The sequence below is a fragment of the Rousettus aegyptiacus genome, unplaced genomic scaffold, assembly GCF_014176215.1.
Source record: "Rousettus aegyptiacus isolate mRouAeg1 unplaced genomic scaffold, mRouAeg1.p scaffold_m13_p_6, whole genome shotgun sequence".
Classification (NCBI taxonomy): domain Eukaryota; kingdom Metazoa; phylum Chordata; class Mammalia; order Chiroptera; family Pteropodidae; genus Rousettus; species Rousettus aegyptiacus.
The window spans coordinates 29,662,819-29,685,573 of record NW_023416309.1 but is presented as its reverse complement, the minus strand read 5'-3'; the positions used below and the strand labels follow the sequence as shown (position 1 = coordinate 29,685,573).

General features: G+C 36.2%; 1 protein-coding gene across 2 annotated transcripts in view; it reads left to right on the top strand.

Moving 5' to 3' along the window:
• The window catches only part of PRKG1 (protein kinase cGMP-dependent 1), a 1,094,018-nt gene that overhangs the window by 344,840 nt on the left and 726,423 nt on the right, over positions 1-22,755 (top strand). The gene's annotated exons all lie outside the window — the stretch shown is intronic.

The window sequence follows — 22,755 nt, the reverse complement described above, 5'->3', positions numbered from 1 at the left end:
TATATAGCAGTAAGGAGTACATCTGATAAATATATGTGTGTGTGTGTGTGTATACACACACACACACACACACACACACACATGCATCTGCAACCACATACAAGATTATAAGATCATTTATTATTTGGGGAATCTGCCCAGCATCTGAGCCCCTTCTCTATGTTCTGGAAGTCCTTGCCTTATAAATCTTAATGAGAAGCAAAGTCCTTTTCCTTATATAGAAGGGAAAAAATACTAGATTTTCATTACTGTTTTTCCTAGTAGGTAGGGCATGAGCCATGAACAATCAAATGCACACACTCAGAATTCTATGTGTGGAGCTTTAACACAAAGAAGTCAGATCAATACAGAATTCTTTTTGGCAATGGTCAAGTGATAGCAGCATACAGTTTCTAAGGGCAGTTGGACAAATGGAAACTTCAGGCACAACCAGTGTCTCAATACAGTGATATCTGCCAGTGGTGGAGAGCTAGAGCATTGAATGTTAGACGCCAGGAGCAGAGGTATCCTCACTGGGCAGGGTCCACGATGTGATTTGGGCTTTAGGGATTCTATTTGGGAGCATGACTTTCCTTTGTACTCCCTACTTTCCAAATTTAGTCCTCCAGTCTTTGTTGGCAATTACATTAGTTAATATATTTAGTCTCTGTTAAGTTAGTCAAAGTAACTTTTAGTTGTTTATATCTAAGAATCATGTCTGATTCGCTTATTCATTTTCTTAATATTTCCAGAACATTCACTATATCCCAGGCCCTCTTCTGTGTGGGATAGATAGCAGTGAATAAGACAGACAAGGTCTTTACTCTCATAAAGATTATGTTCTTATGGGGTGAATAAATAAATGAATACATAAACAAGTAAACAGATAAGAGTATAAGCAAGGAAAAATCAGCTTGATATAAATGCTGTGGAAAAATAAAGTAGGGCGATGTGATGGAGAATGACAGGAAGACCACGTAGGGTAGGTCAGGGAAGACTGCTCTGAGGAAATAACCTTTATACTGAGACTTAAATGACAGGAAGAAGCCAGCACACAAATAATGAACAGAAGGGACTCCAGGGTGGGGGTAATGGTTAGTTCAAAAGCCCTAAAACAGATGCAGTCAGTACAAGTTCAAACTTGAAAGGATTTTATAAACTCATCTAATCCAAACTCCCAGATGTGTTATTAAAGAAACTGAAGTGCAAAAATGTTTCAAGCCTCTGGTGAAGACTCTTAAATGATTCAGTGAGCCAATCATAACTATGGTGAAAATTAAGAGCAGAGTGCAAAGTAGAAGCTAGTGCACTTCAGTTTGGATTTAAAATCTGAGCACAAGTTGTTTCCTTTTGTCTGGTTCCTCTGAGTTTTTTCTCAGTTCTACCCTTGGTCTTGACCATCTCATATTCTGCTTTCTCAACAGCACGTATTAAGGAACAGAGCACATGAACTAGTAGCCATCATTTTCTCCTAGTGGCTTTCTTTAGATGTTTGAAGCTAGGAGCAGACATAAATTTCATATGATTTAAGTTGTAAGAGTCACCAAAGTAAAACCAAAATAGTCGATAGACATGATGAGGAATTTACTAAGTTTGGGACCAGCCACTACAATTTTTCTCAATGGAAAAATGTTTGTGGTTAAATAGGTTCAAATAATATTTTAAAACTCTTAGAACAGTACTATCAAATCTAAGTATAATGTCAGCCATATATGTAATTTTAAATTTTCTAGTCTTCACATTAAAAAGTAAACAAACAAAACAAATTTCAAAAAGGTGAAGTTAATTTTATTAATCTATTTTATTTTACTCAGTGTATCTGAAATGTTATTATTATAAGAATTATTAGTGAGTTATTTTACATTCTTTCTTATGCTTAGTGTTCAAAATTGGTATTCTACAGTTAGAGCACATCTCGATTCTCAGTAGCCACATATTACGTGCTGAACAGCCACACGTGGCTAGTGGCCACCATTTAGAAAGAGCAACCTTACAGCAAGGCTGACTTATAGTCATCTTGAAGACAAGGAACTAGAATGAATCACTTTGCATGATTCTTTGTAGTCCCTTAGATATATATTTCTATAAATTTCTTTCTTCCTTTTCCATGTTCATTGGCTCCTTTGTAAGTCCTACCCATGTCACTACCACTTCCTTACCAGTGCTGTTTTTCTTCTTCCCTGAAAAGTCCTCTTCAATCACACTATTGTTAGTATTGTAAAGCTTCCTTTTTTAAAAAAAAAAAAAAAAAAAAAGCTTTTTTTCTTTTCTTTTTGCTTTTACAGATCTCTTTCTTGGTGATTTAGTTTTCACTTTATTCTTGGTTTAAAGAAGACAGTATTGAAAAGCACAATGAATCCTCTGAGTCATTTGACACCCCCTTTGCCAAACATCCCCTTCCCTCCACAATTAAGAGTTTATAAACGGAATTGGGAAGTGTCTTTGCATGATGCTTTAAACACAAAAATAGGAATACTGGAAGGTTTTCTTTCTATATGGTAATGAAACTTTTGTCCTTCTTGAGACACTGGCTGATTTTTATTTTAGGATAATAATATTCCTGCACACATATTTTAACCTCAGTGTCCAAAAATTTAGTTTCATGCAGTGTTTCCTCATTTTCCATTTATCCATCGTGGTTCCATCATGCCTTTTGTGTTTTGTGTACCCATAATTTTAAGAGGTCAACTCTTTTTGCAAGGTATGAAATATTATAGAGATATTAGTAATCATAAAATAAGAATAATAAAAGTATAGTTAGCACTGATATATTTATTAACATTTATGTTATTTTACCCTTTTTTCTAGTATTTGAAGGAAAACAAGTAACGGTTAAATGAATATGAACATGAACCCACGTATTCCTTATCTTTATTCATGTACACTATTACTCTTTATTAGTGATTAATTAGCCAGTCATTTTCTTGATATTGGAAGACAGACAAAATTTACTCTCTCCAGGATAAAATTATCAACTATATGCTGAAAAATAAATACTCACCAATTATATAGAAATTACTAATTTCCACATGTCTGCTGAAACCCAGAGAAAAAGGGGTATTGCAATTATATTCTGCCATAGAGATATCCCACAGCCAGACACCACTTAGTATACTAGACTTCCTTTGGCTATCTAAGGAAGAATAGACTAGAACCTGCAGTCTTTCTCAACATTTTCACATCAAGACTCAGGAAGAAAATGTTTTATATATTGACTATATCAACTATAAAAGATGACACTGTACACCAGGCCTCTCCTGAGGGTGACAAAGGCTGAGGATCAGTACCTGGACACACCTGTCATTCACAGAGCTCTTGTGGCTAGAAACTCTGGCCTAGAAAGTATAGATAACTTTTACTCTTGAAAGAAAAATGAAAATGAGTGTCTTATTAGTGGTCAGGAGTGCTCTTTGGGGAGATGGCTCAGAATATTGCTTCCTTGATGACAGATTATAAGGGCCACTTTATTTTAGGAATGCCTGGCTTACCTCCAAGGACAGGAGACTTAAAAAAGCCTCTAATCATTGCAATGTTATCAGATTACTATATGGTGGGTTTTCTTTAACAATCAAAAAGCAAACTACTATTACACACAAAGGAAATAGCTGCTTGATCATGAACTTGTGCATCCTAGAAAATGAAAAGAACATAGAAAAACACTGTAAACCAAGAGAACATGGAACCAAGGTTCTGCATTTAACTCATCGGCTTGTATTGAAATCAGATTTCTTGACTGATAACTCATGCAAAAGAAGATACTTCTAGTTTATTCTGGACAGACTTTCCTTCTCCAGAATGATGGATGTCAGGGCTCAACTTTGTAATTAAGCCACTGTAATGAGTTGTAGTGGTAAACACTTGGCAAACAGAAATACGGCATGCAAGTTACATATGGCGTGTTAATGCTCTTATTCTGAAATACTTACTGTACAGGTTTAAAGCTGTATTTGTAGACCCAGAAGAAATTGAAAATGTACTGTATTAGGGAACTAAGATATTCCTAAGAGGTGTCAAAATATCCATGTATAGAGCTGAATTAAAAGATAAGAGTTAACATTTATCAAGTATTTAATCTGTGTAAGACACTGTGTTTGACACCAATTAATTCATTTACTCCCTCACAACATTCATACAAAATAGGTAAATATCATTTTCCTTATTTAAGGATGAGGCATAATGAGCTTCCATAAGTTGCCCAAAGACCTATTTAAGCAAGTGAAAAAGCCAGCATTTAAACCTAGGTCTCCTTTTATTCAAATCCCTTTATTTCTCCAGCTGTTATACTGTTTCCCAAGAAATTGAACTCTCTACAAACAAAATCTTTAAACCGAACACTGGTAAAGAACTAGGAAAGGAGGCACAAGTGCAGGATAATTAGTTGATCTAGATACACCATTGAATTTCTTTCTAACCCTCAGTTTTTGTAATCTATATGTTTTTATCTCATATATTGGCATCATAAGGATTATAAATAGCAGTTATAAAAAGAAAGTTGAATTTCTTTTAATTGAAACATTTTAAAGCAATTAACATTTAAAATTAATGTTACTGTCTATGAGGCCATTTGATTTCTTTATTTCCTGTTAACATTGCTCTTCTATTTATTTTTATTTTATTTTTATATTTTTATTTTAATATTTTTTTATTTTTCAATTACAGTTAGCATACAGTACAATGGTTTCAGGCATGCAACATAGTGATTAGATATTTATGTAACTTACGAAGTGATCACCTCAATAAATCTAGTACCCATCTGACATGATACACAGCTATTATAATATTATTGACTATATTCCTTATACTATACTTTATATTCCAGAACTGTTTTGTAACTACCAATTTGTACTTCTGAATGTCATCCCCTTTTTAAATACCACCCTCCTGACCCCTTTCCCATCTGGCAACCATCAAAATATTCTCTGTACCTATGAGTTTGTTTGTTTGTTTGTTTGTTTTGTTCTTTAGATTCCACATGTAAGTGAAATCATATGGCATTTGTCTTTCTCTGTCTTACTCCACTCAGCATAATATACTCTAGGTTCATCCATGTTGTTGCAGTTGGAAAGATTTCATTCATTTTTATGGCTGAGTAATATTCCATTGTATATATGTATCACCTCTTCCTTATCCATTCATTCATGGATGGACACCTAAGTTGCCTCCATATTTTGACTATTGTAAATAATGCTGTAATAAACATATGTTTCCACATGTCCCATCAAAGTAGTGTTTTGGATTTCTTCAAATAAATACCCAGAAGTGGAATTACTGGGTTCTTCTTTGTCTCTTGTTATACTTTTATTTTAAAGTCTATTTTGTGTGGTATAAGTTTTGCTACCCCAGCTTTTTTTGTTGTTAATTTTCATTTTTATGAAATATTTTTTCTCATTTTTTTGCTTTCAGACTATTTGTGTCTTGATCTGAAGTGACTATGTAGGCAGCATATATAAGGATCTTGTTTTCTTATCCATTCAGCAAACTTATCTCTTTTGATTGGAGCACTTAATTTATTTACATTTAAAGTAATTGTTGATAGATATGTAGTTATTGCCAATTTTATTATTCACATATTTTATCATTTTTTGGGGTCTTCTTCTTAAAGAAGTCCCTCCAACATTTCTTGTAATACTGGTTTAGTGGTAATGAACTTCTTTAGCTTGTTCTTGTCTGGGAAGCTTTTTATCTGTCCTTTAATTCTAAATGATAGCTTTTCTGGGTAGAATAATCTGGGTTGTAAGTTCTTATTTTTCATCACTTTGAATATTTCATGCCAGTCCCTTCTGACCTGCAAAGTTTTTGTTGAGAAATCAGCTGACAGTCTTACAGGAGCTCCCTTGTAGTTAACTCACTTCTTTTGTCTTGCTGCTTTTAAGATTCTCTCTTTGTCTTTAACCTTTGGCTTTTTAATTATGATGTCTTGGTGTGGGCTTCTTTGGGTTCATCTTGTTTGGGACTCTGTGCTTCCCGGGCTTATATATGTATTTCCTTTGCCATGTTAGGGAAGTTTTCCATCAATATTTCTTCAAATAGGTTCTCAATCCCTTGTTCTCTCCTTCTCCTTCTGGTATCCCTATGATGTGAATGTTGTTATGCTTAATTTTATCCCAGAGGTCCTTAAACTATTCTTATTTTTTTTAGATTTTTTTTTCTTTGCTGTACTGATTAGTTTTTTTCTGCTACCTAATCTTCTATTGTTTTCCAGTAGGTGGTATCTAAGCCTCTTGGATCCCTGCTTTATATAAAGCCTAACATTGCCTCTTTTTTTCTTATAGATGTTTAATCACACTGACTACTCTCAGTCTCAGTCCCTATCAGTGTTAGCAATAGTTTCAGTAGCATTTGCTCAGATTCTCCTGGACTCCGTGGTGTTCAGTATTGGAGAATATAGGGAGGTGGGGGGAGGGTCTGGGTTGGGAGTTGGGGGCTGTGGGTCAGCTTTGGTTTTGCAACCGTGGCTGGTAAAAATCAACTGTTGTTTCTCTGTTGGCCCACTTCTTTGCTTTGTGCCCTGATGACTGGGCCCTGCCGCTGGCTGCATCAAGCTCACAGCACTCCCACGCAGGGCTGTTCAGGGAACTCGCCGTACCTTTTCCTTTCCCCCTCCTCCTACAGGGAGCTCTGTTGGCTACTAGAGGCAGCTTCTTTTTTCTCCCAGTCCATCACTTGACCTCCAGGGTTCTGACCTGTGGTAGCTCTTATGCGTAGATCCCATGCTCAGATGTGCTGGTGTGCAGTTTGGGTGTTTTTTGTTGTGTTTTAGATGTTCCATTTATTGTTGCTTCAAAGGGAGAGATCTGAGGATGTCTCTCATGCCGCCATGTTTCTCCAGACTCTCCTGATCTTCTAAATTGCTGATTCGATTCTCTGCTTCATGTAATCTACTGTTGATTCTCTCTAATATAGTCTTCATTTCAGTTATTGTAGTCTTTGTTTTTGACTGGTCCTTTTTTATTTTCTATATCCATTTTTATGTTTTCTGTATCTTTATAAATTCTCACTGAATTCATCTGCTCTTCCCCTAAGTTAATTGAGCATCTTCCTAACCAGTGTTTTGAACTCAATCTGGTAGGCTACTTGTCCCCATTTTGTTTAATTTTTTTTCTGTACCTTTTTTTTTTTTTCATTTGTGATATGTTACTTTGTCTCTCCATTTTGCCCCCTGCGTTTGTGTTTGTTTCTATATTTTAGGTAGCACTATTATGTCTCCTAGTCTTAGTAAAGTGGCCTTCTATAGTAGGTGTCCTACGGGGCCAGTAGTGCAATCTCTCTGGTCACCTAAGCTAGTGTTCCAGGTGTGATCCTTATGTGAGTTGTATGTGCCCTCCTGTTGTAGTTGAGACTTGGTTGCTGTTTGCACATCAATGGAAGGGCTAGACCTTTGAGATGATTGGTTGTAAAGATTGGCTAGTGACTGCAATAGAGGAGCTATTGTCCAGGGGCTGACCTTATGGAGCAGGATTCACTTTAGCATAGTTCTGGTTCCTGCCCAGTGTCCCCTTTGGGTGTTTCTTTCCCTAATGGGGCCCACGGTGGTGCTCTGGCTTGTTTCAAAGTTAGCAACTGGGTGTGCTGGCCCCAGAGCCTCCTGCGAGGAGCCCTGCCACAAGCTAAATTTAGCTACATCCTGTGTCCTTCCCAGGACCACATGGAATAAGCCACCATGCAATCTGCAGATGGCCACTACCTACACTGGGCTTACATGTGCCTTGAGAAGCCTAGTCATTAACTAAGGCTGACTGCCACTAGTGTCAGGTTTGGGGCTGCTCAGCAAGAAGTGCAGGGAATGCAAAGGCCAGATGCTGCTCATTTGGGATTTGTGAACCATTAACAGATTTTAGGAAAGTCCCCAGCACAAGCCAAGGCAGGCTGTTTGTATGGAAAAGCCCCTGGAAGTAATTTGGGTAGGCCTGCAAGTTATATGGGGTGGTGTCTCAAGGAATTCCCAGGGCAGAATGATAATCTGTGTTAGCAAATTTGATCGAAACTCAGATATGGCAGCCACCTATGTCTGTGCACCAGTAATTAGGAGGGCTCAACAAAGGAACAATGACTTCTGCCAGTACTTCTGCCTGGGAAAAAGCTTCCCCTCCAACCCTCACCCCAAAACCAGAAAACTTTCTTTCCTCATATGTCCCTGGTGCCCTCCAAGCTGATATCCTGGTGTTGGAACTCAGAGCATGTGAGTTCGTGACTGAGTCCTTGCTCAGGCCCTTTAGAAGGAATGCTGTGATTCTAGCAGCACTTTCTCTCACTCAGCCATAGATTTTACTGATTTTCACAGCCAGAAGTTGTGGGGACTTTCATTTTTTACTTCCCTAGGAGTAAGTGGGTCCACTCACTCCTCTGGGGGTCTTCCAGAGTCAAGATATTCCTCCCATAATTAACTGCCACATTTGTGTACGAGACCAGCCAGTTGTGTGGGTCCGTTCCTCCTACCAGTTTCAAGGTGGCTTCTTCTTTATCCTTAGTTGTAGGACTTATGTTCAGCTAGACTTCAGAGGATTTTCAAATAATGGATGTTCTGTAGTTGTAGTTTGATGTGGTTGTCAGAAGAGGCAAACACAGCATTTACCTACTCCACCATCTTGACCATAAATTTCTGCTCTCTTTTTTAAAACTTTGAATAGTCTTTGCTCTGATAACTAATATTTTGTTGAATATTAATGTTCTATAAATAATTTACTATTTTCTAAAAAAAAAATTACAAAAAAAACATTAACGCATGCGTCATTGCAGTCAAGAAAACCAAACAGATATTTGGTACCATCAGGAACAGTCCTGGAATCAAATATGAGGTAGCTAACACTTTCTCAAATCTGCACCAAAATTATTTCAGGTAGTTATAGTCACTGAGTCTAAAGAAGCTCACCTGAGGCTTAACAAGTCCTAGGATACAAATATCTTTCTTTAATCCAGTATTTGATCTAATGAGGGTATTTTCTGTCATGTTGTGGACATTTATATCTATAAATTTATAGATCCATAGTAGTTTATGAAGAAATAATCTGTGGGGTATGCATGAATCTGCACATGTCACAGAGGCCAAGATGTTTCTTTTTTGCCAATGTTAGAAAACATACCTAGCTGAATTAAGTCAATTTGTCAAACCTAATTTAAGACCGAAGTAGATATCTGAGATTATCAAAGTGTATGTATGAAAGACAAAAGGTCGCCCTGTGAATGAAAAAATCAGTATGTTAACAGTACATTTAGCTTGCTTGTACATACTCATTTCCAACACCTAAGTGTCCTGAATGTTTGCACAAGTGCCTTAATCTCTTCAAGTAAATCCTGTCTCCTTATGTGATCGTGCCAAGTACATGTACCTGGCATATTGTAGAGGCTCTAAAATTGGTACAATTCTCCTTTCTACTTCAAATACCTGCAGGAATCATGGAGCGTGAGGCTATGTGTATGTCAAGTTCACGATTTTGGCCATGAAGAACAGATGTCTTGCCTCTTTGCCCCACTCACCTCTAGATCTGTGTAACTTAAACAGTGTTTTAGGAAATACATGGTGAGCTGGGAGCCACCCTTTATACCATAGAAAGTGACAAACACAGAACTTTCTTACTTTTTTTTTTGAGACGTGATTAAGGAAAAGAAATAAAAAACACTCACTGACTTCTAATAACAGTTATAAATAAATGCTTTGATTATGATTATGAAGACTTCTAAAAACATAAAACATAGTAATAAATCTTATACAAGTTTTGAGAAATTATAATGTTCCATAAATTTGCCTTCATTAAATACAGAATATTTGGAAAATGTTTATTTTTGTGCCATTCATCTATCATTCTAAACAGTGGTGCCAAATTTCTGGCAGTTTACTGAAATTTAGATCCTGGAGAAGATAACAACGGAGTTATAAGAAACCTTTTTTTTTGCTTTAGCCTGTAGAGGAGTTACTTCTATTTGAAAGGTCTTTTTACATTTGAATTTTCAAACATTTCCAAGCAAATACCTCTAACCAAGTAAATGCAAAGATAGCTACTACTAAAACCCATCTATAAAAGGAGCTCCACACCATGAATTTAATTTCTTCTCTTATACACATAGGCTATTTGAGATATGTAAACTATACAGGCTTAAGAATTGGATTAAAACCATATCGGAAATTTGATCTCTGGACATGTACATCTGGCACATATATTCGGGAAATGAAGCCTTTGGCAACCTTTCTCTAGGATCTAAATATTTGGCTGTTGAAGACAGCAGTTTCCTGCACTTGTGTCTCATCCTGCTTCTCTAGGCATGTGTTTTGACATTAGGCAATCTTGCTCCCATAAAAGGTATCTGGAAGGATGCTGAAGCTCTCTCAGGCTTTTCCCATACAGAGAATAGATATAGCAACACTTGGGTTTTATCTCATATACCATCTATGATCTTTAAGAAGATGTGGCAAATTCCACAGTGAGCTCGGTATACTAAAAGAAAGCTGCATAATGGGACCTGGAAAGACTAAATAGTTTTCTCATCTGGTAGAAAGGCTGTCATAATGACAGGGTAGCACATTGTGTTTTGCAATTCACCCTGCTGTTTGTTCCTTTCTCTGTTTAAGGCCCATGGAGTACCCCGTTGATCAGAACTCTGCTTCTCTGCCTTCCTCCCTCTGCAATGATCCTAGCTCTCTGCTTCTACAGTTAGGCAGTCTCAAATTGTCTTAATGATGTTAACTACCCTGGTGTGTAAGCACAGCAGCTGGCAGCAACTCCAGGCTCCCTGCCTACTGCTGTTGAACTCAACCAATGGAATCAATTTGTTGTCAACAGCTGTTCCTCTCCATGCTCATTCAAGAGCATTTGGATCTTTCCTCTCTTCCTTGGGTAAGTAAATCCTGCCCCAGGTACAAGAGAAGATATATATATATATATATATATATATATATATATATATATATATATATATATCTCCACTAAGGTGTCTAACTTTTCTTCTCTATACCATATGGTCTTTATTATGGCCATACTAAGTCATTTTATTAGCAAATGATACCCAGGCAGGATGATAGCAGAGCAGAATTGATGAGCCTTAACCCACTGGAGACGATTTTATTTGGAAGCCTGCTTCTAACTGAACCCACTTAGGAAAATCCAATTTAGTTGTCCTAAGAACCCAATATTCTCTAGATGGAAAAATAATGTTTTGAAGGAACCTATTATGTGAACTACTAAGCTTCATGGCAAAAATTAAGCATTATGCTGACTTTTTTTTTTAAACCTGAGACCTCTCCATTTTTATGTATTTCTATAGCAGTAGTTTATTTTATCAAGTGCAAGAATAGATTTATACTCTGCTAACACTATCCAAGAAAACATGCCAAAAAATGTGTACCAAACATGTTCAAATGGGTTATTTCACTTACCCCTCATGCTGGACAGTGAAACAGACATGATAATCTTCATTAAGGACACAAGGAAATTGGGATTTGGATTTAAAAATATTTTAAATCACAAACATTTATTTTAACCACTACGTGTTTATTTCTTATATTTATTTTGGTAAATCTCATGTACATGAATTTTCTTGGCTCTGAGTACAGTGTAGTCATTTTACAAGTTAATTTTGAGTGCTGAATACCTGAATTTAAGAGAGTTCAAACAATTCCTTTGATAGTAATGATAAGGAACTATCGATGCTTAAATAAATAAGGACATAAGACTTGTGGGAATGATGGGAGGGGGAGGAGTAAAAAGGAGAGAAAGTTTCCTCTAAGACTCCTGCATCATTTCTATCTACATTTAATGATTCTACTTTAGATAACAATTAGCAATTTCTCAATGGGCTCCAAGTTGTAACTCGGATCCTTTTTCTGCCATCTTTTTCTTCTGGCTAGAAGCAAGATTACTCATATTTTCCATTAACTATAATAGAACAAAGCCCTTCACCTATATGCTACTCTTAAATATTTTATGATTGCATTTTATGGTAATGGGGCAGTGTAAAGAAACTGATCAAGGGATCATTGTACTCCTAAATGAAGGACATGGATTTAAATCCAATTACTGAATTATTGCTAGAGAAAACATTCTGTGATCGGAAGGAGGATAACATCATCACTGAAGCAAAATAAAATTATATATGTATGTATAAAATGAATTATAATGTTTAGTTCTGATTTGGAATTAGCTTATTGCCTCAGACTTAACAAACACAAAAAGAGTATGTTATTATCTGATATTAGCAGCTATGAATGATGTATAATTAAATCAACAATATTTCTTTTATCTTACATTACACTATAATATATTCCCACACGAGTGTTCTACCAGGTTAAACTTACTATGAAAAATTCATTATCCAAGAGACCAGGCTGATTAAAGAGATGTGTGTGTGTGTGTGTGTGTGTGTGTGTGTGTGTGTGTGTCTGTGTGAGTGAGAGAGAGAGAGAGAATATGAGAATGAATATGAATTGAGAGAGATTTATTCAGGAAAAAAAGTCTATAGGGCCCCTGGAAAAAAGGAGGATAAGAACACGGGCCTTAAAACTATTCATATTTTAAGCAACATTGTTCTGAAAACAGCTATAAACAATGATCCTAAGTGTTAAGGCAGACATTTAATTTATGGGGAGATGAAATGCAGTAGATGGAAGGGAACTAGTATCCAGTTTCTTTTTTGAGAAATGGCTGAGGTAGGGGGCGAGGAGAAATGACTAGTGTGTCTAGATTTGCCAGTGCTGATTCAGATATGCACATAGACAATCTTATCCAGTCAACAGGATCAACAGGCAGAAGTAAGGGGAGGGAGGGAGTGAAGGAGAAAGGTTGAGAGAGGTGAGGAGACACAGCCCCGTGAAGGTGTGGTAGAGCTGTGACTGAGTAGGGAGCTTACTCAATGAGGCAAGGTTTGGAATCTAAGCTCCACAGAGTTAAAAAACTTGGAGAATGATATTTTGAAACTTAATTCTGATTTAGATCATGGCAAATCTAGATAGTTGGAGGAATGGTATGAGAAGTGTTAAGATTGTTTCTAATCCAAAATGATAAACCCATACTAAATGATGCATTCCTTTGGATATGGAATGGTTTAAGTTATTTTGTTTTGTTTATTTGATTGGATTTGTTTGTTTCTTTTTAAAAGTTTTGAGTTCTCAAACTCAGTATAAACACCAGCAGGAAGAGTCATAAGCCTTTGTTAGGAAACACTTTCTCCTAGAAATGCTTATTTTTAAATGTTTAATTCTTCTAAAGTTGTGTGTTCACATTAAGAGAATGAATGCTCATTATAGACAATATGTGGAATAGGAATAAAGTAAATATGTTAATTGTTTCACAAACTAAAGATATTCAGTGTCAATTTTTAGTGTATTCTCTTCATTGATATTTCCCTGCTGGGTATTCATTCCGTTTGTACTTTTGATAACCAGTAGACCCATACCTTTCCACAAATGGAATTTCAGCACAGGTGGTATGCTTTATAGCAGTCTCATGAGAGTCACACTGACTTGTTTGTAAATATTGACCGTGACACAGTAACTGTGTGACCAGGAGCATATTATTTGAACTTTGGAACTTCTATTGCCTTATTTGAAAAAGGGAATGCTGTGCCCATTTTTTCGGATTTTGTGAAGACTCCAGCTAAAGAACGCAGAATGCCCAGCATGGAGCTTGACCCCTACAGTAAGATGCCTCATCACCAAGAGCTCTTGTATTGGCATCGTTATCTTTCTATTTTCCTTCTCCAATAGACAGAAGGAACACTGTAAATGTTGAACAAACGTGGTGAAAATAAGAATGGTGGGTAGGTCAAAGGGGATGTCAAGGAGGGTGCTAGAAGGAGGAGTTCTGAACAGAGGTAATAACTTTTTGTATTTATAATCTTGACCAGGTGGTTTTTGTGTTTTACTCTTCAATACTGTGGACCAAATAGTACAGTTAATATATCAAGCTTAACTTTTTTGTCATCTGAGACATAAGTTATGCTTTCAAGGAGCTGTGTGACAAGCTAGGAAAATAAAAAATCATTTTGGGGGAATGTTGGAATAAATAGTGTAACTGTTTCTAAATCTGTTTAACAGTTTATGGTAATAATGTTCCAACTATATAAATTATGTGATTACAAAAATCAGCTTTATGTCCCTCTAATGTCTGTTAACATTTTATTAAAATGTGTACATTTTAGAGATCTACAATAAATAAATCAAACCAGATGATTTTATTCTTGACATTTGCAACATCTTTTCAGGATTTTTAAAAAAACAATACCATACTTCTACAGTCACACTATATAATTCTTTTCAAAAATTTTTATTTGGTTTTAAAATATCTAAAACTTTAATTGTTTGGCAGAGAAACAAACATGAAAGTAGTCTAATCGTTCAAATGTAAAGATTTACTTAGCACTTTGAATGATAATGTTTAACAACAGCTAACATCCTTAGAGTATTCCCTAAATGGTAGAGGTAATTTTAAGGTTTTATATCTATTAACTTGATAACCTTATTAAATATTTACAACTAGTCTCATTTTATAGATGAGGCACAGAGAGGTTAGCTGACCTGCCCAACCAAGGTCACACAGCTGTATGATAAAGTCCAGATAGTCTGACCCCAGAGCCTATGTGCTTGTCGATATTTCGATATTTCGTCTTTCAATAGTAGCACCTGTTTATTGAATATGTGATATGCCAGGCCAATTTTAAGAAGTTTTTATATATAATTATGTGTGTGTGTGTGTGTATGATTAGTAAATATAGATATATATATAGATATAGATATAGATATAGATATAGATATAGATATAGATATAGATATAGATATAGATATAGATATGATTAGTAAAGTGAGGAATTGTAAAACGTGACAGGACTGAGCCTTCTACAGTGCTAATTTATATCCCCTGAGATGGGAGGACTCTCTACTGACAAGATTTACAATTTTTTTTATAAGTTTTCCCAGGCTAGCAGTTCCCAATTTGTCTAATAACTACTTCCCGTAAATCATATGAAACGAGGCCCTAGGAAATTACATCAGAGGATACATGAATGGCATCAGCCCAGAAATCTTTCCCAACACAAACTGTCAAACCAAAAGTATCCCAAGATAAATTGCCCTCCTCCTTGTTGATTAATTGCAATTATTTCAGGACCTCATGATCCAGGCCCCATATTCATTTTAATGTTTTACGCAGTAGTGTTTTGGGTTAGGGGGAAATTAGGATTTTGGTTATTGGAAGCACTCGAGACCTTCCAGTCTGTGTGTATGCACACATGTTCATGTTCATACATGTGAATGCAGATTTTACTACCCTCAGTTATTAAGAATTATTATATAAAATACTGCTGCAAAATGAGATCAGGATATGCGTAAGTGAGCTAAACCTTAAAAATTTTAATCAAAAGTTCTATATTTGTAAGCTTCCCATGTTGTGAATTTAATGGCTAAAGAATAAAATGATTTTAGGGAAAAAGTGGTTTTCTAATCAAATAAGTCAATTTATAGCTAAGTCCCTTGAACTAAATCATTTAAAACTTTATTATAATGAAAATTAGGATGAAAACTTATGATCATTTAAAGTATTCCTTTTTTCTTAGATGATAGCAGTATTTTGTCACCTGCTTAAGAGTGGAATATAGTAACTAACAATTACATGTTTTGAAGTACCCGCCAAATATAATTGAAACTTCTGGATATTGATCAGAAAAAAATTAGATTCCTCTCAAAAATACCCTTTATAAAAGATCCAAAGTAGTGTCATGGTTTGTAGTGACAGAGACCAAGACTTTAACCCTGTTTCAACCAGTTTCCAACTAGTGACCCAGAGCACAATATTTAATCTTAAAATGGGGATAAAATATCTACATTACAGGACTTTTTAAAAGAAATACTAGATAATGCACATTGTAATGGTTTTAGTGTGGTGTCAGGCAGATTCAGGCTCCCGAGAATCTGTGATGGTAAAAGAATACAGGATGACAGATGGTTTTTCCTGAGCTCAAGACAGTCATGTCAATTTGCTGCCCTTCTAGCCATGACCCACAGGTCTCTGTCCTTACCAATTCTTTGGCCATGGCTTTGAAGAAGGTCAGAACCCCTCAGAATTCTAAGAATGGCTTTGACAAAGGATCCAAATCTGAGAATTCAGGCTTCTAATGAACTTCATAAAGACGTACTGTTAGCAATTTTTTTTTTTAAGAGGGGACTTTTTTTCAGAATTTCAAAGATAGAGCCACTTGGAAGAAACTAGTAAACTTGACCCAAAGTTCCTCATTGAGAATAAACCCTGCAATGTTTCCTAAATATCAGTCATTCATCACCTTCTTAAATAATGTACCATTATTTCTTATTACTTTTAACATATTTTTACTTTTAAGCCTAATTTGTTTAAATGAATTTATTTCTATCTCAAGCAGAAAACCAGCATCAATTGCTATGATAATAGAAGTTTAAAAAAAAATACATAATTATTGAAAAAAAAGTTTGTTCATGTCCCACCTAAAAACATCTCACATATTCCCAAGAAGCATTTATTCCACATTTGGGAAAAGCTCTTCCACACTATCTTGCTGCAATACTTTCAGGAACATAGAGGTGATCACAAAAGCTTCTCATCTGAAGCTAGTATTGCTATCTCTTCACGGGCAGTGAAGTAATTGCATCATTCAGCCCTTCTAAAGGTGAAGAATACTAAAGAGGGCTTAATAATATGATAAGGGATATACAACTTTTTAGAGACAATGTATAATGTTCTGCTGTGGAAAGAAAATTAGTTACCAGGTATTTATGTGTAAAATTTACCATTGCTTCACTAATACCATAAAATGATAAAGCAAACCAGACACTTATAGGGGATTAGTAAAGTGAGGAATTATAAAACATGACAGGACTAAGTCTTCTACACATCACTATCAAAAATGAGCTTTGAGATGGACATGCCTCATATTTCATTGTTTCTTCATTTCCCCTGATGCTAATTCTGGTTTGTGCTTGTCTCATACTGACACCTTTCTTTATATTTGATTAAATTATATTTCCATTTAGTATTCTCGTGATGGTCATGAAAAATAGAACTGCACTATTGCACATGGCCCTAAATATAATAACTGTTTAATATCTCTTGGTTGGATGACACTTGGAAAATATTAGCCATTGACTTTTCTATCTTTCTTTCAAAGGAATGTGCACGTTCTTGGATGAGGAACAAAGCAGAGCCCTGTGAAAAACATGTTTTATAGTAGCCTCCCTCTCCCCAAAACAAGCAATTAGATTCACTGTTCTGTCTTCCTTACCCTTTGCAGGTCCAATGAGTAAGTGGTCATGGTTTTACTCTTTTATACTCTCCTTATCTCTCCTTATGCTGGACTTGTAGCAACTATAAGTGAGATAGAAGAGCAGGAGGAGGCACAATTAATTAATGCTTTATCCACTTGCCTTTGAACAATTTCACGTACCTCAGCCAGAATTTGATAGCTCCTCCAGATTTTGTTACTGAGACTTGAGAATCTATAGTTTTGTGTAGAATAGCAGAAATCAGAGTTGTAGGTATGCCAAAACCATACAGGGAATGTCCTCTTCCTTCTCTTCCCCAACTCAGGCTGAATCAGATGATACTGACATGTTTATAGGTAAAAATGGCCAAATATCAGCAATTGTACATAATTTAACCTATAGAAGGAAGAGAGAATGTTCATCATGGCCCAGCAGCTAAGATCTCTCCATGTGGGACTAGCAACAAGTAGCTGTTGGTTGCCTGTAACATAAGGACCTAACTTCAGATGCCATATCTAGTTCTTGGAAACTTCATCATCTGATAAATGTTAAGTTACAAAACAGAATTAGCAAAGATGAGCTCTAAGCCAGTCAACCATGTCTCTGGGCCGGACTGTACAGAGAATAAATGAGAAAATAGCCAGCAGCTATTGCTGTGTGCTGATTGAGGTTGTTGAAAGCACCAAGAAATATTTTAACACATGGTGTGAAACTTGCAAATATGTTGCCAAGCTGCTGCCTCAGAAAACTAGAGTGGAGGCCTTTTGAACCCGGTAGCACCGTTACTAATGCAGTGACTATTTTAGAGAACAATAATGACACCAATGGGTTATCATCCTAGGTGACAGAGGTAGAAACACAACCTCAAGATTTATTAACACCGGAGTTGCAATCCAAGGGGAAATTTTCATGCGTACATTATGGGCAATGCTATTGTCACAGAGACACTGAACAGAGAAGGACTCGCTTTAGCTTGTTCTGGGGATGAAAGTAACATTTTTCTAGTATTCAAATATGTCTGATATAAGTCTTTCTGATAAAGAAGTGGTTTTCATTCTAACAGGAAACTAGCAGCTTAGTTACAAAATAGAATTTTTTCAAATACTTGTACAATTTGACCCAATTTAAAAAGTAGAATGCTATGATTTTTATCACAATATTCTCTTATTTCTATTCTTTAAACTCATTTATATAAATTAGTCCTTAAAGTTTCATGAGAAATAACATACTCCATTTTAAATTGAAATAGTAACAGGTATATAGCACAGTTGCATTATATCAATGACAATGACTGATCCTCAAGGAAATGTAAGGAGAGGGTAAACAGTAAACCCTGAGGAATCTTATGTAAAAGAACTGAAGGACCAGTGAAACAAAACAAGATTTTAGTAGTAACCATGGCAACTCACATGAAAAAGGAAGAACATGAAGCTTTCTGGTCATTATTATTATCGTATTTGAACATTTATTGACTCCCTGCCCGCATGAGATTGGGGCTAATCAATTTTCTTCTCAGGAGAAACAGATAAATGGAGATGAGGTTTCCTTAAAGGGAAACTAGTGGATTCTAAGAGCTTTGAATGAAGTTGGGACTAAAAGGTGGCAAAGGAACACTAAGTTCTTTCTGTTGTGCATTGGAGAAATTTTTAAAACTTAGAGACTATGTCACATAAGGGACCATGCAGTGACATTTACTCCAAAGATATCTGACAGGTCAAAAGATATATGATCAAATCAGTGATGTGGAATAAAAGAAACCAAAGGTTGGATTTAAGATTGATTGAGTTCTTGTTTGGAGAGAAAGCCAGTAGCATGTTTTGGTCAGCCATCTTCTCCTGGGTTCCTTGGGGCAAGCTCTGTTTCCTATTGTTGCATAATTAAGCCTCAGCTCTACCAAAGAAAATAACAAATGTTTAGATACACTAGCTTCTGCAATGAACTTGTTTTTTCTTTATACCCAACTACAAGAGTGAAATTGTTACAAAACAAAAGCACAGCAGGACAAAAGAAAACTTAAAGGCTCTTTTGACACCCAGGGATGGTAGGGCCAGGTTTGGAGAATAGACAGGATGAGGAATGGAGTAACAGTTTCTAGTCTGGCATCGGCTTTGGTTGTTTGCCAAGGGAAAACTATTAGAATTATTAGCATTGCCTAAATAGAACCCTTTCTCTTGATCAGAATTTCTCAAATGAATTGCCTGGGGTCTGCTTAAAATGAAGAATCTGGTAGCACCGCAGATTTTGTATTTCTAGTCCCCATTGATGCTGATAATGACCATATTTTAAATTATAAAGCTCAACACTGGCTGCATAATAGATCACTTGGGGCGTTTGTAAAAATCTCATTGCCTGGGTCATACCCCCAAAACCCATGAAATCAGCATAATCCGAGGAGCCATCTTGGAGCTGAGAACCACAGAAGACCATAGGTCAAAGATAAATCACAAACATATCGATTTAGCTTACACGGAGTTTTATAATTTTTCTTATACTTAAAAACATAGAAATAACTCACATGAAACCCATATTTCTAGCTCTTTATTAAATAAACACCACCAGGACTGCATATCCACCTGGTTGTTATCTGCTGCAGGCCTTTTGTGCTGGGCACGCAGTCTCTGTCTCTCCCCTCCCTGGCTAGCTGCTTTCCCCATTTTTGTCATTTGCCTGCCTCCTGTATTTGCTTTTGTACTCCTGTTCACAGAGTCGCTGTAATGTCTGCTTTTGGATGGATGGATTGTAATGCTATTCTTCTTTAAATCCTTCACTTACACATGGCAGAGATGTTGGGTAATTGTTTTGAATTGTTTTGCCCATTCATTTTAGAATCCCTATTTGAAACACTGACATGGAAAAACACTTGGGTAGAAGTCAGGAGCTCAGTTCTGGTCTGGTTCTGCCACTTACCGCTATAGTGATATCGATACTTAACCCCAGATTCTGAGTTTTACTCATTTGTAAAGTCATACAATTTGTAGATTGGACGAAATGTCCTTTGAGTAGGCTAACACAGCTTCAGCTGCCATTACCCATTCACTCTGCAAACTCTTACTGAATGCTTATTTATTTTGTGCCAGGCACTCACTCTTGAATGGAGGAGAGAAAACACAAATTCGAGTTTAATTCATATACCTACCAGATCTCTTGAGGGCTTGCAATGTTATCATGAAGAGAAGAGTTAGGAATTGGATACCCACACATCTCCATTTGCCCAGACAGTTATATTTGATGTGCTGGTGGGTTTATTTAGCAGTACAAGTTTCACTGTAAAGTCATCTGCTGTGGATAAGAGGTAGTTTGGTCTCTGTAGTTAAGAAATGATTGTGGTGTGAGGTTCTTTTTAGGAAGAGACATCCATGGGATGCCAAAGCTGGAGTGAATCCTGGACATTCAACATGACGTGTAGCACAGTAGGGGAAGAAAGCTGTGTCGGCATTAATATTCACATGCTTTGATGGGCCAGCTGCCAGTCCCCATGGACTCTGCTCCCCAGTCTCCCAGAGAAGTCCTCCTGAGCAAGCTCGGCTACACAGGGGAGAATGAATTTGGCAGAACTTGGAGGACTCTCACACATTCTGCCAGCTCGGTACAATGCTTGTTTTCCGTTTCTTGTCTCTTGCCTCTGTCCTTTTTCACCTTGAATCTTGTTGGTTTCCAGGCATATCTGTCTGATGTTTAAATTCCTCTGCGCTTCTTTTCAAGTTTGGTTTTAGTTAGTTAGTTAGTTAGTTAGTTAGTTAGTTAGTTAGTTAGTTAGTTTAGTTAGCCTTAAAACCCCTAGCGACCAGGATTTTCCAAGGGCCACAGGCATGCCTGCTGCTGCCACCTAGTGGAAGTATTATGGTATCGTGATTGCCTTTATCTTTGATCAGAACTCTAGCCTAGGCTAGAATTTACTCGAAGGAATTATTTTAGGCAATGCTTCTTGTTTGATGGAAAATAATTGGAAAGTGAAGATGTTTTACAAAGCATACGAATGCTTTATTGAAACATTCATTTTCTGAAAAAAGATTTTAGAAACAAACTCTAAAAACACCAATGGGCCAGTTCCTTATGCATAAAAGCTGAACAATATTGGTTTGAAGAGTGAATTAACTAAGGAATACACAGATGAAAGAATAACTTTTATTTATGCAGAGTTATAGTTCACTTGTCAAATACAGTGTGGCATCTTGCTTCTCTCCACATGAAGAATAAATTCTCCAAAGCGACACTGGTTTGATAGGCATACAAACTCTTCTTGATATGTGGCATGTCTCTCTAAGCTATAACTATAATAATTATGTAATCACTATCTCATAATAATCACACCAGAGTTTCAAATTGAGAACATAAATTCTACTCTTCTTTTAATTGTGTATTTTTTTAAGTGTGCCCCTTTCAAATAAAGTTGAACAAGAGATGTTTGCTTTCTTAAATCTCTTTGTCTTTTGTGTTTTGCCCTTTTCCACAAATAAGCATCTATCTCATCTCTTTTTCTCTATTTCTGTTTCATTCTGATGATTTTTATCTCCAGATTTCTTCCCGCCAAACCTTCTGTTCGCCATGAAGATTCTTAGTGGTTCTCATCTACTTAAGTAGTTCAAACAGCCTAAATTTATTCTTTATTTTTTCAGAAAATGTTTCTTTTAACAGCCTCAGTATATTAGTATACCTGAATACAAATAACAGTTAACAATGAATAACATACATAAAACTACATATATATTATAATGACTGTAGCAACAATAAGCTCCTTGTTATTCCAGCTCTCCTGAGGATTTCTCTGGAAGGCTAAGAATAATGTTTGAGGACACAGTTCACAGAGGTCATTGAAATATTTAATATTCTGAAATTATTTTTGATTTACAATATGTTGGCCAAAAGCAGATTCTAGAAATAAATCAACAGCAGTTTCAGGGTAAAAATAGGGCATAAATGGAACTATGGTCATCATATTAAATTATACTACCATATTATGTTTGCTACGTTTGGAGCTGTGTCATCTTCAATATTTTCATGCTGCATTTGTCTTGAGCCTGTGCTTTTGAAAAATATCATTACAAAGACTTTTCTTCTGCTTTTGTTACCATTCTAGTACCGGATTTGAAATATCTAATTGCAGATATTTGAGACCATAGCATTTTTTTGTTGAAAAGAACCTTAGCTGAAACATACCCTGCCCTCACTATTTTATCACTAAAGAGTCTGAAGCCCAGAGAAGCAAAGTATTTAGCAGAGGTCGTGTAAATAGATCTAAACTAGTTCTTTATAGACTATTTTAGAGGGTTATTTATCACACACACACACACACACACACACACGGGCACAGAAAAATAACTTTCCTCCCACTGTCTAAGTTCTTCTAGCTGGGATAATAATCAAATTTAACACAGACAGAATAACAGGAGAAAATGTCCAAACTTTATCTTATGGATGCACATTCAGGAGTGCCATAAGAATAGGACCCAAAGAGGTACTGGGCAGTCAAGGCTTATATGACATTCTGGAACTAAGGAAGGGCGTTATGGTTTGGGACTTCAAAGGGCAAGAAGGCAATTCACATGGAGATGGAAAAGCAAATA